The 16,754-nt window shown below is 40.1% G+C and overlaps 1 protein-coding gene across 4 annotated transcripts in view; it reads left to right on the top strand.

The window, feature by feature from the left end:
- Positions 1 to 11,984: 11,984 nt before the first annotated feature.
- LOC120777186 overlaps positions 11,985 to 16,754 on the top strand; it is a 181,052-nt gene continuing 176,282 nt past the window's right edge. For all 4 annotated transcript variants that reach the window (XM_040108352.1, XM_040108353.1, XM_040108354.1 and 1 more), the window contains exon 1: positions 11,985 to 12,656. The gene's annotated coding sequence lies outside the window, so the exon portion shown is untranslated. The remainder of the gene's footprint in view (positions 12,657 to 16,754) is intronic.

Consider the following 16,754-nt stretch of genomic DNA (forward strand, 5'->3'; position numbering starts at 1 on the left):
CATGCACACGCTCACTGCCATGTCACACATATTCTCACAATATACTCGTATGCACATAAATGTGGCAATGTGGAAAAAAGTAATCCAACAACTTGCTGTTTAGCGCATTGGTTTGCCCGCTGCGGGCCCATTCGACTCCAACCTGAGTTGTGTGTTGGCACAGAAAGCGAATATATGAGCTCTCGCATTGTTGTTGGGCTGCGCCCTATTAGGCCTCCGCTTGCGCTGGCAAACGCCACATGTAAGTCGCACTGTTTTCCGTTCTGTTGACATTATTGGCAACAAAACATGCCTGCTACGCCTCCCTGCCGCCAATCGTAGCCTCTTATTTCCGCATATCCTATGTCACAGCGCCATTCGCTTTCATTCATTCTACTGTTCTATGTTCTACAGTTGTTGTTGTTGCGCCAACATTTCGTTTCACTGTTGGCCTAGAATGGCACAGAATCACAAAATCTTTTACTTAAAGTAATCATCGTGTTCTAGTTTGTGCATTGATTGCAAAAACATTTTAAAAACTTTCTCGCAAATTTGTGTCAGCGCGCTTTGTTGCGAACCGTGTTCGAAAGTTGATTTCACTTTCGCTAAATGCCGCCATATTCATCGAGCATATATACGAGTACAAACGTATAAGGCCAATTTGGACACTCGGTGGCCCAAACTCGCAGCACAAAAAAGTCACAATTAAAGTTTGGAGCGTGCTTTCTGCCAAACGGCGCATTCGTAGTTAAAAAGCGCCAACACAGGCCCAGAATGCAGGAATTGTGCAAATGCTGATTTTCTGTTAAAGTTTTCTTGTATTTTTGGCGCACAATGGCCAACTTAGACCTACATACATACCCGCGTGCCAACATAAGGTCCCGCTGGTGGCCAACATTTCTTGCAACTTTCAATTCACTTTGTTACTTCATATGGCATACCTATTACATGCGCTAAATTATTGAAGACAATTGCTCCCTTGACAGTCGGCCCTCGAAGGCCCGACTGTTGCGACTTGCCACTCCTGGCCGAACTGCCTCTGTGTATCACTTACACAAGTAATTGGCCGCTTCTCTTTTGCGCTTTACTTTCTCTCTGACTCTGTGTGTAGCAGGCAGTTCGTCAGCCCAGCGCATAGTACTGATTCAAGGTCACAGTTGTCAGTGAATTCATGAATTCATGAATCCGCAAGGCGGCTCCTCAGCCTGAGCAGTCTACTACTCAGCACATCTGTAGTACTCGAGCGCCATTGACAGCGGGTGTATTGACACAAAAACCTACTGAGCCAAATGCTCATTCACCGTGTACCCGCACAACGCCCCAAAAGATTGTCTTACGTTTATCTAAATACATACATAAATACATACATATGTATATTATTAAAGCATACACTTTGTATATACATATATACATACATAGGTAATGTCATCTTGCGAATGAGGCCCCACCGTCCGTCGTTGTGCGTGTCAAGCAACACAAGCAAGTAGAGCATAGGTGCAGCTATTTTAAGTTGAGTTTTCTCTCACCACAGACGCTTGTAATTCACATTTAGTAGAAATAATTCATCCAAGCATTTTATAGTGTTTTATAATTTTCAATTTGTTTATTTGCTCAAAGTGAATCACAAATACCACTCTCTGGTTTTGTAGGGTGGAAAAGCAGCTTATCACAGCTTTACTGATATAATGGGATTTTTATATTCACCATGGCGTGCTCTCTTCTCGTGCCAACGTTTATGCTCTTGTCTACAATGGTTCTCTTGGTTAACATTTGGAGATTTGAGACACATACATATGTATGTACGCTTGAGTTATACTTGGGTGCTGCTGTTTGGTGAAAATAAAAGTTCGTGTATATACATGCATACGTACATACATATAAATATGTATTACAGTGATATACCGATATGTATGTACGTGTGTTTGTACAGCTGTTCAGTGAAATAAACAAACAAACAAGTTGTTTAGTTTGAAAATAGAAATTCAGAAGAAATTTAAGATGCCGCTATGTATTTTAAGCAGAGTGTCAATACACCTGCCACACCTCCAATATTATACCTTTATTATACCCTGAACAGGGTATATGTATTAAGTTTGTCACGAAGTTTGTAACACCCAGAAGGAATCGTCGCAGACCCCATAAAGTATATATATAAATGATCACTATGTCGAGCTGAGTCGATTTAGCCATGTCCGTCTGTCTGTCTGTATATACATATACGAACTAGTCCCGCAGTTTTTAAGATATCGTTTTGAAATTTTGTAAACGTCAATTTCTCTTCAAGAAGCTGCTCATTTATCGGAACGGCCGATATCGGACCACTATAACATATAGCTGCCATACAAACTGAACGATCGGAATCAAATACTTGTATGGACAACTTTCACATTTGACAATGTATCTTCACCAAATTTGGTATAGATTATTTTCTAAGGCAACAATGTAATCTCCGAAGAAATTGATCAGATCGGTTATTTATAGCATATAGCTTCCATACAAACTGAACACATAGTTACTAACAGAAATGCACCTGTGAAGGGTATTTAGCTTCGGTGCAACCGAAGTTAACGTTTTTCTCGTTTTTCATTTACAAAATTTCGTGTTTTAGTTTTGTTTATTTATGCATCCTGGATAACGCTCAATAACTTACGGTCTTGTTTTGGATTTCTGTTTTAAGCCTGGGCTGGTATATGCGTTATTCTGCTTCGTAAATACGCTAGGTGACACTTGACAAAAATGGCTGATAGGCTAATGTCGAAACTGCCACCGTTCCATTAAAAACATATCAGACCTCAAAGTTTGTACCCTTCCCGTCGTCAGTAAGTGTAGTGTAATACTCGTAAGTGGCGGTTGAGAAGACTCCATCTTGGCGTTGATCCGTTATTAAAACACTACACCATAAGGGTGTGTGTCAATCCTTGCTTTGACCTCGTGAGAAGCAAACTCAGGACCATTTAACTATGAATTTTACACTAAAAACAAATTAAGAAAAAAGGTAGTCGAGAAGTGACCGCAATTCACAAGCCACACCCAGATATATTCGTGAAAGTGTAGTACCCAGAGTGACGGAACCATCAATCGCCAAGGCTACTAATGATTCCGATGCAGCCTCTATTTCGGGTACACCTACATTAGTCCCACTAGGAAAGAAAAGTACTTTGGTAAGATGCAAGAAATCCATTGACTTCAAACAAAACTAGGGTAACTGTACACGGCAGAATAACCAATACTAGAAGAGGAATCTCTTTTGAAAACACTACTGGTACAATGACACAAACAGGAAGGGGAACACACTAGTAAAAAATTAGAAGTCGGAACGACAGAAAGGCTGAACAGGCATTTCGCTAGAGTGGGCCATAAGGGTGCTGAGTGGGCAAAGATCACTTAAGTAGAAGCCTTTCTTTTGCTAAAAGGCCCCAACGTCAATAAAATCGCCAAGCGAGGGTATTCCATTGAACTTGCAGTATGCCACCACAGTAGAGACGATGGTATCATCTCCCATGAAGAGTGGAAAAAGATAGCTGCTGCCATTTCTGCGGTTTTTGTGAAGCTGAACCCTTCACCTGAAGGAAAAATTTAGAACCTTCTATTTATTTAGGGTTATTAGGTACTGTAACCCCGCTGTCTACACCCGATTCACGGGTTATATAGCTCAAGTGAACCGAGGAACATTATCGGCAAGCGCTCCTATTGCTTAATGGGAAGGCTCTCGATCATCTCAAGGACTCCAAGGAGATCATAGACCATGGCTGTGAGAGGGTGGCTCTAAGGACCCTCCCTATGGATACCAGAGCGGGTGGCACTCAACCTCTTATTTTGTAAATTCAGTCCTCTTTGACCTAGCTAGCAATGGAGGCGGATTATCTATCAGCGAATACGTCTTCAGTCTGCAACGGCTGTTCTAGTAGCAGCGGGACTCTAGCGTCCACCTTCCTTTGAATGAGGTTTGTAACCGTTTGTTGATTTCAGTTGCGAGGTTGCTGATCCTTTCTTCTCACTTAGCTCCTTTTGTTTATGGTCTAGACTTCAGTTTTACATTTTGCCAGCTTATGCGCCCATTATTTCTTTATAAGTCGTCCACATATGAGAGCCCTAAAAACAAGACTTGCGGTACTCCATTTGAAATAGAATAGCTTTTGGCGTTTTCGACGTAGTCGTAATTTGTAAATGCATCCAAAGTGATGGTCGTTTCGGGAGTAGGTAGACGACTCACATTAGGCAATGTTTCGATGACTTCACGACTTTATCTGAAGTACTTTTGTCATTGATTAAGTAGACTTGAAAGCAGCCAACAGCACACTAATATATATATAACTGCAAAATTTTTCTATGAGAAATTTCATATATCAGAAATGACTGGAACAAATTCATTTATTTGCAGCATGATCTTGACTTCTTTATAATTATTACAGTTTAAAAATTGCACTTAGCATCGCAACTTCGAGCAGAACACTTGCTTTGTTCCGAACTTAGCTCTTCCTCTCCTTAAATATACATATAACGAATGTGAAGAATTCGCTTTATTTGACTACACTAAATCAATGATTTGTGCTCACAATTCTCAAAAATTATAAACCGTCTTTATCCATCATATTTGCCAATTTGCCCCCTCGGCTGGCACTAATACCGCTACGGAGCAAATAAAAATTTAAAGCTGCAAAAGCATGTGGGAATTGATGTGGCGGAAGTAAAGATAACAATGCTTAGTTTCTTGCTTGAAGAGGACACAATTTCAATGGCAGTTTTTCACTGTTACCCCGAAATACTACCCTGTGTTTTACCGGAGCTTATGGCCTGATGGTATTAGTTTTTGTTAAAGCGATAGTTAAATCAACATAAAGTTTAAACCAAATACGCTAATACATAGCACTAATTCGGAGTAGTCTAGTCTGCCATTATTTGTATTCACAACAAGAAAAAACGTCAACATCGGCTGGACCAAATCAACAACACTCTTCACAAATAAGCAGTTTCCAAAAAAAGTTTCCATGATTTTGATCGTTGACTTTGTGTAGCATATCATATAGTAGTCCGATCTGAAAAAAAACTTCGAAGATTGCGCCAACGCCTTAGGCAATAATCCATGCCAAATTTTTTGCTGTCTCTATCGGTCTTCTGACATTTCCTGCCTTTTGTCATTTCTCTTTGGTGCGGTTTATAGGCTGACGGCGTCATTGGGCTGTACTTATTCCGTGATGATCAAGACTGTCACGTTTTTGTGAATAAGAATCGCAACCGCTCAATGATAATAAAATATTTTTAGCCCGAATTGGACGATATGGACTAGGATAATATGTGGTTCTCACAGGATGGCTCTACAAGCCACACAGCGATTGTCATAATCGATTTATTGAAAACCAAGTTTGGTGAACGTGTTATCTCACGATATGGCGCAGTCAATTGCCCGACTCTGTCGTGAGATTTGACGCTATTAGACTTTTTCCTGAGGGTCAACGTCAAATCTATGGTGTATGCGAACAAGCCAGCGACGATTGATGAACTTCGTACGAATATCGAACGTGAAATTGCAGGAGTATCGGCTGATTTCTGCTCGAAAATCGTAGAAAATTGGGTTCAGCGTCTGAACTTCTGAAAGCGCGCTCATATTGGCCATGCAAAAGAAATCGATTTTCATACATAATGGCATCGAATGAACTTTCACTGGAATAAAGAGCTCTTATTGAAAAACCCGTTATATGCTATCGGACGTTTCGACAAATTATCAGTTTTAGCGAGAGCACAATTTCGAACGATATCTGAAAAATTAAGGTATAGTTTCTGTATATGCAGACAGACAGACATTGCTAAATCAACTCAGCTCTCTCTCCTTTTATTCTTTTATACTTATGGTATATTTTAAAGGATGTCCGACGTCTCCTTCTGCGTGTTACAATCTTCGTGGCAAACTTAATTTACTCTGTTGAGAGTATAAAAAGTTACGAAAAGGTGGACAAAATTTAGCATAAGCATACTTAATTTTGAAAGCTGGCTGACTGGATCCACCAGTACAAACGATTTATCTCTTAGAGCTGGGTATCCACTGTGCACACTTTGATGTCAGTTCTCGGAATAATGGTAAAGTCATCACTCAAAATGTGTTTAATAAATACGTTTGAGGTTTTAGTAACGGTTGTCAATGCAACTGTTGTACGGAAGCCAAGCAAGGACTTCGCTCTGCTCGCGCTACGCCTAACTTGCCTATGGGCTCAGCTGCGCGACAGTATGTAGGTTGGAACAACGATTGTGGGTGGTGGGTATGAACAAGGCAATTACTTCCGCTTGCATGCACATGTTGATAAGGAGGAGGGGAGAAGCGCAAATGCGTTTGCAGGATTTGTGGAATACACCGGAATGTGAGCAAACATGCCCAAATACACTTATATGGCGTTTGTGGCTCATTGCATTTACGGGCGCACATGTGTTTGTGTTCTATCGGTATCTAAAACTCCCACACAATTGCGTTCATGCATATGGGGTTTGTTGTAACGGCACGTGCGCTTGGCATTGCTTCCGCTATCCTTTGGGCTTCAAACCGCTAATTCAATTAGCTAGTATACGCCATGATAATTCCCGCGCTTGCCCGAGAGATTTGTTTCACCCTTCGATGCGGTTTATTCCTGTTGCTGAAATACGCACGAATTCACTCATTTGTCGTCCTTGTGTATGTGTGCGCACGCTTGTGGTGTAATGTATTGTTTTTTCCAAGTGACGTTGCATCATTTTCATTTCCGTTTTTTCTGTGTTCACATTGCGGATGAAACAGCGAATGTAAATATGAAAATAAATTTCTCGTGACTCATCGCCTTCGTCACTCTAATTTTATCAATTCGACACTTTTAAAGACCTGCAACTGGCTTCCGGTTTCCACTACCATGGGCTCAGCGAATATATAAATTATGGTTAGGATATATCAGAAGCATGTTGTAAAGCTGTCTGTCCAACTGGACTTTTCAGCGCAGTGAAAGTCTTCCTCTTTTTTCGCTTCCCCAGACTCGAAAACTCTGAGAGCTGGAGTGCTTTCATCCATTCTGTCGATATGACCTAGCCAGCGTAGCCGCTGTCTCTTAATTCACTCTAATTCTTCTTCTAATTCTCTACTATGCCAATGTTCGCTGTTGCCAATACGCAAAGTACCATACATCTTCCGCAGAACCTTTCTCTCGAAAACTCCTAAGGTCGACTCATCAGATGTTGTTATCATCCATGCCTCTGCACCATATAGCAGCACGGGAATAATAAGTTACTTATGGAGTTTGGTCTTTGTTCGTCGAGAGACGTCATTGCTTCTCAATTGCCCACTCAGTCTAAAGTAGCACCTGTTGGCAAGAGTTATTCTGCGTTGGATTTCGAGGCTGAAGTTGCTGTTAATGCTGGTTCCAAGATAGACGAAACTATCTACAAGTCGAAGTTATGACTGTCAACAGTGACGTAGAAGCCAAGTCGCGAGATATTTCGTCTTTCCTCGTTCACTACCAGACCCATTTGCTTCGTTTCCTTTCCAGTCTGCAGAAAGCAGAACACGACTCGATTGTTATGGCCGATGATATCGATGTCATCGGCGTACGCTAGAAACTGTAAACTCTTATAGGATATTGTACCTTCTCAATTTATCTCTGCTGCTCATTATGCCCTTCACATAAAGGAATATCTATATTATGCAGCTATAAGCCAGAGCAATATGTTTGAAGCTTTTAGCGATGCCTGACAGACGGACATGGCTAAATCGACTCAGCTCGCCACGCCTACTTATTAAAAGCATTTAATCTCGCCCTGATTCGTCTGTAAGCTTTTTCGGAAATTTCCTTATGTATCGTTTTAAGTGACTTTCGTAAATCTTGTACTCGTTCGGTAACCAAGCGCATGTCACTTTTGACAATCTCGTCAACTATGTGTATAATGCACTGGAACCCAGTACATATACAGCTTGAATATACTTCAGTATACCGAAGGTTTGAAGGGAAATCCACCTCCGAGCAATGTAATCCGGCTTCCCGAACATTAGCCATTTTTACTCCGTCTGAATTAATGTTGTGAGTCATGCTGGCGAGTCATATACTACTGCTTCATCCACCCTCGTTTAGTGTGACTTCAAACTTTCTGTTCCAAATATAGCATGAGGATATGTGGTCTATTTCATTGAGGCGGTTACCCACTTATTGAGCTATTCCCGTAGGTCCTTGTGAAGAAGTCATCTATCGCCGTCAATTTTGCAGCCGAGTTTTTTTACTATAATGTCGATTGGTGTTAGGTTGAGTACTTTTTCTAGTTTAGCCTAGTGATTATTAGCGCTCCCGTTATGCAGAACAGCTAGTCGCTATATCGGCTCCAACGGTTATCTATCTGAGACTTTGCTGGCAACCATCCACCACACCAAAGCACAGTTAAGCAAAATTATGTACCGCCATTTCATGAGGCCAGATGATAGGCCCCATGCAGACTCTAGCACCTTCTTACATTCAGACAAGACACCACTGGCCTTTTTCACTCTAATCTCTACATTGAGTTTCCTTACAAATTTGTTGTCCAAAATTATTCCCAGGTATTTGGGATGCTCATTAATTGTTATCTCAAACCTGTTGAGCGGCTCGGATTTCCGTGTCGAGATTTTCTACCTCCTTGTAATGAGTACCATATTCGTCTTATAGGCATTTACGTCTGTTGCTTATTACTTATTGTGTCTAAGAACTTCCCTGTCACTATATAGCAGGCATCTTTCTATTCCGCATTAATCCTCCTGCAGCTCAGTAGAGCTTTTATTCATGCTATCATGGCAGGCTCTGTCCGGACGACTTCCAGACTGTCAACCTCTGCGTTATCAAGACATTGTTGAATGCTCCACTTATAGAAAGACGACCAGAACATATTCATTATTTTCTAGAACTCTTTCTATATTTTAGGTTAGGAGTCAAGACAGTGGATATACTATTCGTATAGGCATGTGTGCCTATAAAAGTTTGTCTCTATTGTAGGCGCATATAATTATTTTTCTCCTTCGTCTGGCTTCGCCGTAAGCCTTTCAGCTTTCTACCCCTCTTTACGTACATTTTCCCTCGGCGTAGACTTTACCACAGACAAAACACATTTGACATCCTCCCAAGAAGGTAACAAAACTTCCTCTTCTTTCTTCTCTTCAGTGGTATTGACACTTTCTACGCATCCTCATCGACTGTAGAGCCTCTACGTTGCAAAGCGGGATTTACAGATGCAAGACACTGCAACTATACTCGGTGAGGTCGCCGGTGGTAGCAGCGACTTCTCCGAAAGTCATTGGGGCTGATGGCCATTCCGCTTTTCTTCCTTATTTATCTACATAAAGAGTTTTGTTTTCAAAAAACCTTTTCCCCTAACGCTTTATATCTACCGCCAGGTACCTCATTAGCAATGGTAGAAGAAGATATATACAGGGAGTGTAGTATAAGTGCATATGCAAAACAAATAAACGCTGTGCATAGACTCATTGCTATTCGAGTGACAAGTGCTTTCCGAACGATAAAGCGATGCTGCTGAAATTCTAGCTAGTATGTCGCCCATTCACATCCAGGAGACGAATTCGCACGATTGAACGAGCTATCAAAGCCGTTTGTAGGCGTAAAAAAAGAGGAGAGAATCAAAAGCATCGCAATGAGGCAACATCGGTGGCAAACCTCATCCAAACTACGGTGGATCCACATACAAATCCCGGACATCCATTCGTGTACAGATAGACAACATGGTGACCTGGACTTCCACCTAACCCAAATACTGAGTGGACACGAATGCTTTAGAAGTTATGTGATCCGATTCCATCACGACCGTAGTCCGTACTGTCTGACTTATACATACATAGTGCATAGAAGACTCTGAGTACGTAAATCTTCAAAGCTCTCGTTTTACAAATATAAGGGAAAATTTTAAAACTTCACTTGGCGGTAGTTTTTCGGTGCAAAATTTGACAGCACGCTTGTGTCAGTCATCTGGTAAATGGAAAGTGTCAGCGAAGCCTCAGCTCAAATCATGACACAACTAAGTCATGTACAGTATATTAGGCAGCAGTCACTCCCTGGGAGAGATACGAATTGGGATTGTGTTAGGTTCCGAACTCCGGCTTTCGCTGCCTCTTGCTGTCAAAAAAATCCCCTTCCCAGTGTTGGATGAAAAGCAAGTCACCAGGAAGAAGAGAATGAATACATTACTCTGCCTTAAGTACCTCTACCATAGCATACAACTTACATAAAAACTGGCCGATCGAAATCAAAACAAACATAATTTTTTTATGCAATAAGAAATTCACGTAGAGAGGGTATACTAGCTTCGGTATAACGGTAGTTAACATTATATCTCGTTTCATTTAATATTATAATTTGGTCCACACTTATCATTTCATGTCATTTGAATCAACAATTATAGCTTTCGAAACAAAAAGAAAAGTGTAAGACGAAAAACTACTTCAATGTCTGATATAATATTTTCTATTTATATATCCTTCAAATTCTATCCAAATAAGTGTGAAAAATGAGGTTATGTCCTCCGCAATCAAACACACTCAAGCACTTGTTTCTTCATGCTTTATCCTAAAAGTGTGTTTCGAAAGGCGAATGTTTGTATGCTCAGTAAGTAATCAAAGCAAACGAAATAGACGCGTTCTTGCGCAACAGACAGTTAAATCGAAACGACCTTGAACTTCAGCAAAGAAATCATTGACTTGTGACTTCTGTCAAGTTAAGAGACGAAAAAGGCTATATTAGCGAAAAAGAAAGTGTTTGCTGAAATGCTTGCAAACAGACGGACGAAACGTGAAAAGAAAAGCAAAGCAAATAATAAAGAAACTGAACTAAAATGTTGCAAGCACCTTTAGCCTTTGTGGCTGCCAGGAGTGTGACTGCAATAGATTACCCCAGCCAAAGGCTGTGATAGCCAAACCAAAAGGGCAGTGAACGACTTGGCGTGTCTTTGTATTGTGCACTTTGATTATGATAACCATGCCATTGATTTATGTAATACAATTTGCCAAAAAAAAAATATATGTACATATATTTCTGATCATAATGATAAATTTGAAAATTGTATGTTTTTGTATAACCGAAATAAATATGCGCAATTGACCAAGTAATGGGCATAAATTGTTTACAGTTATTTTTACAAGCATATGTATGTTGATATTTTGTGGCTAATTTTTCATTTCTTAAACGGTTCTTTATGGCAGCTTTAGCTGATATGATCTATTACCTCTCAATCATACACAAACACACCCAGGCGTATACGCAACCAAAAGCCTGTATGCCATAAACATTGACAGCCACACATAGATTTGTGAGCATATCCACTCTCCTGCCAGCTGAGGGGCAAATATTTCATTCATACTAATGGCAAGACGATCATAATTGCGCATGAAATCCGAATATTTCAAGCTTAAGAAGAATTTAAAAAGTCATTAATCGGCCTTCGTTTATGTGTGCAGGAGCAGAGTTGCTGTCGCCGCAGATACCGACAAACAAACTTACAAATATAAATGAAGTATACTTAGATATATAGTGTATACATAGATACATAGTGTTTACATACTTACATACATATATATAGTTATATGTATGCTAGTTGTTGACGTCCTGCTTCGTCCTCTGACTGTGTGATAAGATATCATTTGTGTATGACGCGAGAAATCACATGTTTGGCCGCACGACAAAACAACAAGACATAACCAGCACAACAACAACATTAGAAAACAACTAACCAGCCTTACTTGTGCTCAGTACACGCTCCCCGTACAGTGGAAGGCCACATTGTACAGGCACAGCACAGCGCAGGGAAATATGTCTCACACGACTGGCGCATGCGCATTGCGCGGACCGTGGAAAAAATCCCCGTAATTTTGCAGAGCAGCCCAGCTGCATGAAGGCAACATTAACAGCGCCAACGACAATTGTAATGGGCGACTGTTAGGGCACAACAGCAACGCGTGGTGGCGTTTTTGGCGGATTCGCACAGAATCAATTGAGTCAGTCGAGATGTGGACACGTGAGCTGTAAGAGCGAAATCGAAAAGGACGGAGCGCAGTCAAACTTAGGCAACGCGTCGTGTCAGTGACAGTGTCAGTTGATAGTTATCAGGTGCACAACGGTGTATATAACAGCAACATAAATACAGAAAACAACAGAAAAGCACAAAAGCAGTGGCAAGGCAAGTGAAAGTGAACGTGTGTGTAGTGCTGGCAAATGGCAATGAAGTGTTGCAAAATTAAGATATGAAGTAATATCGAAAAAAGCGCACATATGTGTTTGCTGTACAGTGTTAAATACATGGATAACTGTGCAAGGCAAAAAGTGAAAGTGAAAGTGAAAGCAACGCAATACAGGAAAGGCCAGAAAAAGCCCGAAAAAGTAGCTAACCACAAGGCTAACTGAAATTTCAGAAAAATTTAAGCACAAGAACGCCCGAAACTCGCTTCGCAGCACGCTCGAGTGTCCGTTCGTTTCCACTACTTCCAATTTCGGGTGCTAATACGTCAGGGTCCGTGGCCGCGTATGCGTGTATAAGTGTGTATGCGTATATATGCTTGCGTGTCAAGTAAAATCAATGAAAGCAAAAGTGAAAACGTGCTATACAGCTAACTGCAACTGTGTACATACATATGTGTGACGTGGGCAACACCAAGTGAGTTGCCCCGAGGCTGCCGAGCAGGACTCTTGACCAGTTGATAGGTGAGGACACGCGCACCCACACACACACACACTATTTATTACTTACATATGTGAAAACTGCTTGCCAACATTTTGTGTTTTTTTTTTTGTTTTTGTAATTTTTACACACATATTGAGCGATGCAGGCAGACAGCGCTATACACAAACACACGCTTGCGTCGCTTTACGTCATGAATTTCACAGCAGTGTGCTAAAGTTCGTGCCACATACACACGCACACAGGTCAGTGCGCAGCGTGTATTTTTAGTATACACACGAACACAAGTATTGGATGCGTTTAAATACATTTGTTTACTATATTTGCTTGTATACTACATATACATATATGGAATTTGTATTTTTTTTTTCATTTTCGTCGGTTTTGAAAGCGTTGCTGCTAGTGGCACCGTTACTGCTGTGGCGCAACTAATGCTGCATGTGTGTATTTAAATCATAATCTATTCGCACAATGCGCTCAACTCGAGGAGTATCCTTGTCCCCAATGCAGGCTATACTAGATATGCACGCATTGTACACACGAACAACACACATACGACTGCTTACACCCACATTGGTTCTAGTCTAAACCGATATATAAGTATTAGTATTTGCATTTATGTGCCTGGCGTTTGTGTGCTTGCAGGCGCAATGCATGCAAATGTTTGTGTGGCGCACTTAGGCGAAAAAGCAGTTGCATAATATATTACGTATACGCAGTGTGCGACCAAAATGAAATCAGGCGCATGCATGCAAGTGCAAAAACAAATAAAATGGGCGTACGGTGTATTTGCATATGTCGTTTGTTTGTGCGTGACAAATTAGAATTGAAAATGTAGATTTTTCCTTTGGAAATCGATGCTTTATTTAACAAAGATTTCTCGGGACAAACAACAGTGGCACAACACCAACACCAACAATTATAAAAAAAAATCGCGAAAAAATTTACACAACGGCTGTACCTCGTTGTGAAGCTATAATATGCTTCACAAATAGAAAATATTTCGTAGAAGATATTGATGTTGATCGCTCAGTTTGTACGGCAGCTATATGTTATAGTAATCCGATCTGAACAAAATCTTCGTAGATTTTACCGTTAGTTTAGGCAGTAATGTGGACTCAATTTAGTGAAGATATCTCGACTACTAAAAAGATTTTCCATACAAGCGCATAATATTTATCGCAGAGTTAGTATGACAGCTATATGCTACAGTGGTTCGATATAAATATATTTTTCAAGAATTGTAGCGTTGACTTGGACAAAAATATATTTCAAATTTCGTGAAGACAACTCGACTAATAAAAAAGTTTTCCATACAAGGACTTAATATTTAAGAGCACAGTTTGTATGGTAGCTATATGCTACAGTGAGCCGATATCGGTGCTTCCAACAAATGAGGAGCTCCTTTGCGAAAAAAAGCCATATGCGAAATTTCGTGAAGATATATTCACAAATAAATAAGTTTTCCATACAAAAACTTGATTTGCATCGTTCAGCCTGTATGACATCAATAGAAACAAGTAAGGAAGGGCTAAGTTCGGGTGTCACCGAACATTTTATACTCTCGCATGGTAAAGTGATAATCGAGATTTCATTATCCGTCATTTACATATTTTTCAAATACCGTATTTGTGTAAAGTTTTATTCCGCTATCATCATTGGTTCCTAATGTTTATACTCGTATTATACAAAGAAGGCATCAGATGGAATTCAAAATAGCTTTATATTGGAAGAAGGCGTGGTTGTGAACCGATTTCAGCCATATTTCGTACATGTCATCAAGGTGTTAAGAAAACATTATATACCGAATTTCATTGAAATCGGTCTAGTAGCTCCTGAGATATGCTTCTTGGTCCATAAGTGGGCGGCGCCACGCCCATTTTCAATTTTTAAAAAAGCCTGGGGCAGCTTCCTTCTGCCACTTCTTCCGTAAAATTTAGTGTTTCTGACGTTTTTTGTTAGTCGGTTAACGCACTTTTAGTGATTTTGAACATAACCTTTGTATGGGAGGTGGGCGTGGTTATTATCCGATTTCTTCCATTTTTGAACTGTATATGGAAATACCTGAAGAAAACGACTCTGTAGAGTTTGGTTGACATAGCTATAATAGTTTACGAGATATGTACAAAAAACTTAGTAGGGGGCGGGGCCACGCCCACTTTTCCAAAAAAATTACTTCCAAATATGTCCCTCCCTAATGCGATCCTTTGTGCCAAATTTCACTTTAATATCCTTATTTATGGCTTAGTTATGACACTTTATAGGTTTTCGGTTTCCGCCATTTTGTGGGCGTGGCAGTGGGCCGATTTTGCCCATCTTCGAACTCAACCTTCTTATGGAGCCAAGGAATACGTGTACCAAGTTTCATCATGATATCTCAATTTTTACTCAAGTTACAGCTTGCACGGACGGACGGACGGACGGACGGACGGACGGACGGACGGACAGACAGACATCCGGATTTCGACTCTACTCGTCGCCCTGATCACTTTGGTATATATAACCCTATATCTGACTCTTTTAGTTTTAGGACTTACAAACAACCGTTATGTGAACAAAACTATAATACTCTCGTTAGCAACATTGTTGCGAGAGTATAAAAATATTCTATAGTGATCCGATACGCCGGTTCCGCCCATGGCGTAAAAGTTAATCGTAAGGTCCTCAATTTCAATGTATTTGAAGACATTAATATTGAAAATTTTTAAGCAGATGAGCAAAAACGAAAATGGATCACTGATAGTAGGTTTCTACCTTAGCAAGTGCTTTGGAATGTGACTGCTTTTGTTGTTTCCTCCACTCATTTGATGATTTGGTTTAAATTTTGAGCATTCCGATCTTGAAGAGGGTATTTTTCACTTCATTATTCTACATCTCGAAGTATTTGCTCGAATCTAGCTAAACTCCAGAGTCCAATCGCGCTCCTTTTAAAGAATGGACTTGACACCGACAATAGCGGAACTTGATTTAGATTACAATTTACAGACTAGTACTTACAACAAGAAATACACTATTATATGCAGCCAGGCTTCAAAATCAACGGTAAAATAATGTTTTGCTCACACATACCTACTGTCAATATTCAAAAGGAATGACACAAGAAGCCTGGTAGGACTGCTAACAGGTCACTATCTAATTGGCAGATATACCAGCTGACTGGGAGTATCATAGAATGACTACAGTATGTTAGAAGCTGTCAGGAGCTAGAAGGAAAATTCGAATAAACTTTGTTTACGAATCGCATAATCGCGACTATGGTTCGAGGGTTTCCGAAAGATGTCTGAGCCTCCTAAAGGTCTAAGTGCGTTTTAGACATTAACTCTAGCTACATATATACCTGGCCTGACGAGATATAAGTCTTGGTCGTTTGGTTTAATTGACAATTATATGCATGGATAAATTAAAACTAAGCGAGATAGATATAGGGTTATATATAAGTAAATGATCAGGATGACGAGATGAGTTGGAACCCGAGTGACTGTCTGTCTGTTCTTCCGTCAATACATATCTATAGTTGACTTTTGACTGAAAATATTGGTCAATGTGTGAAATATACAATTGAAATTCATGCCAGGAAAGGCTGGCAATAGTATTTCTGTGTATCAAAAATAAAAATGGAGTGAATCGTGTTAATACTTTCTTGAGCCCTCATATACCTTATAGATATAAAGATTTTCGAACTTCCAGGAGACTTTATACCGGCCAAATTTGAAAATTACAGAACGTGTTTTACTTATAACAGTATATCTTTGTGCTTAAAATAGATACGATTTGGCGAAATTTGATCCAGTCCTCATATAACTATTACCACGGTTTTCGAACATCTGGCCGATTTTGCTCCATATGATTGGTGATTGTATGTGATTCCAGGGAACATCTTTTTAGTACCATATGTGGCATGATAATAGTTAATGGCTAAAATCGGTTCGATACTACTCCAACACCCATATACTACGTATAATGGTTTTGGTTTTTCTAACAAATCTTATGCCGATTGTGTCGGTCCGTGCATGAGTTATATAGAGAATACATATAAATTGTATGTACAGCCGTTGACAGCTAATTAGAAACGCGATTTATTTTGAAGTAAATTAAATTATTTTCGAATAAATCAATAATTT

Source organism: Bactrocera tryoni, chromosome 5, assembly GCF_016617805.1.
Source record: "Bactrocera tryoni isolate S06 chromosome 5, CSIRO_BtryS06_freeze2, whole genome shotgun sequence".
NCBI classification, from domain to species: Eukaryota; Metazoa; Arthropoda; class Insecta; order Diptera; family Tephritidae; genus Bactrocera; species Bactrocera tryoni.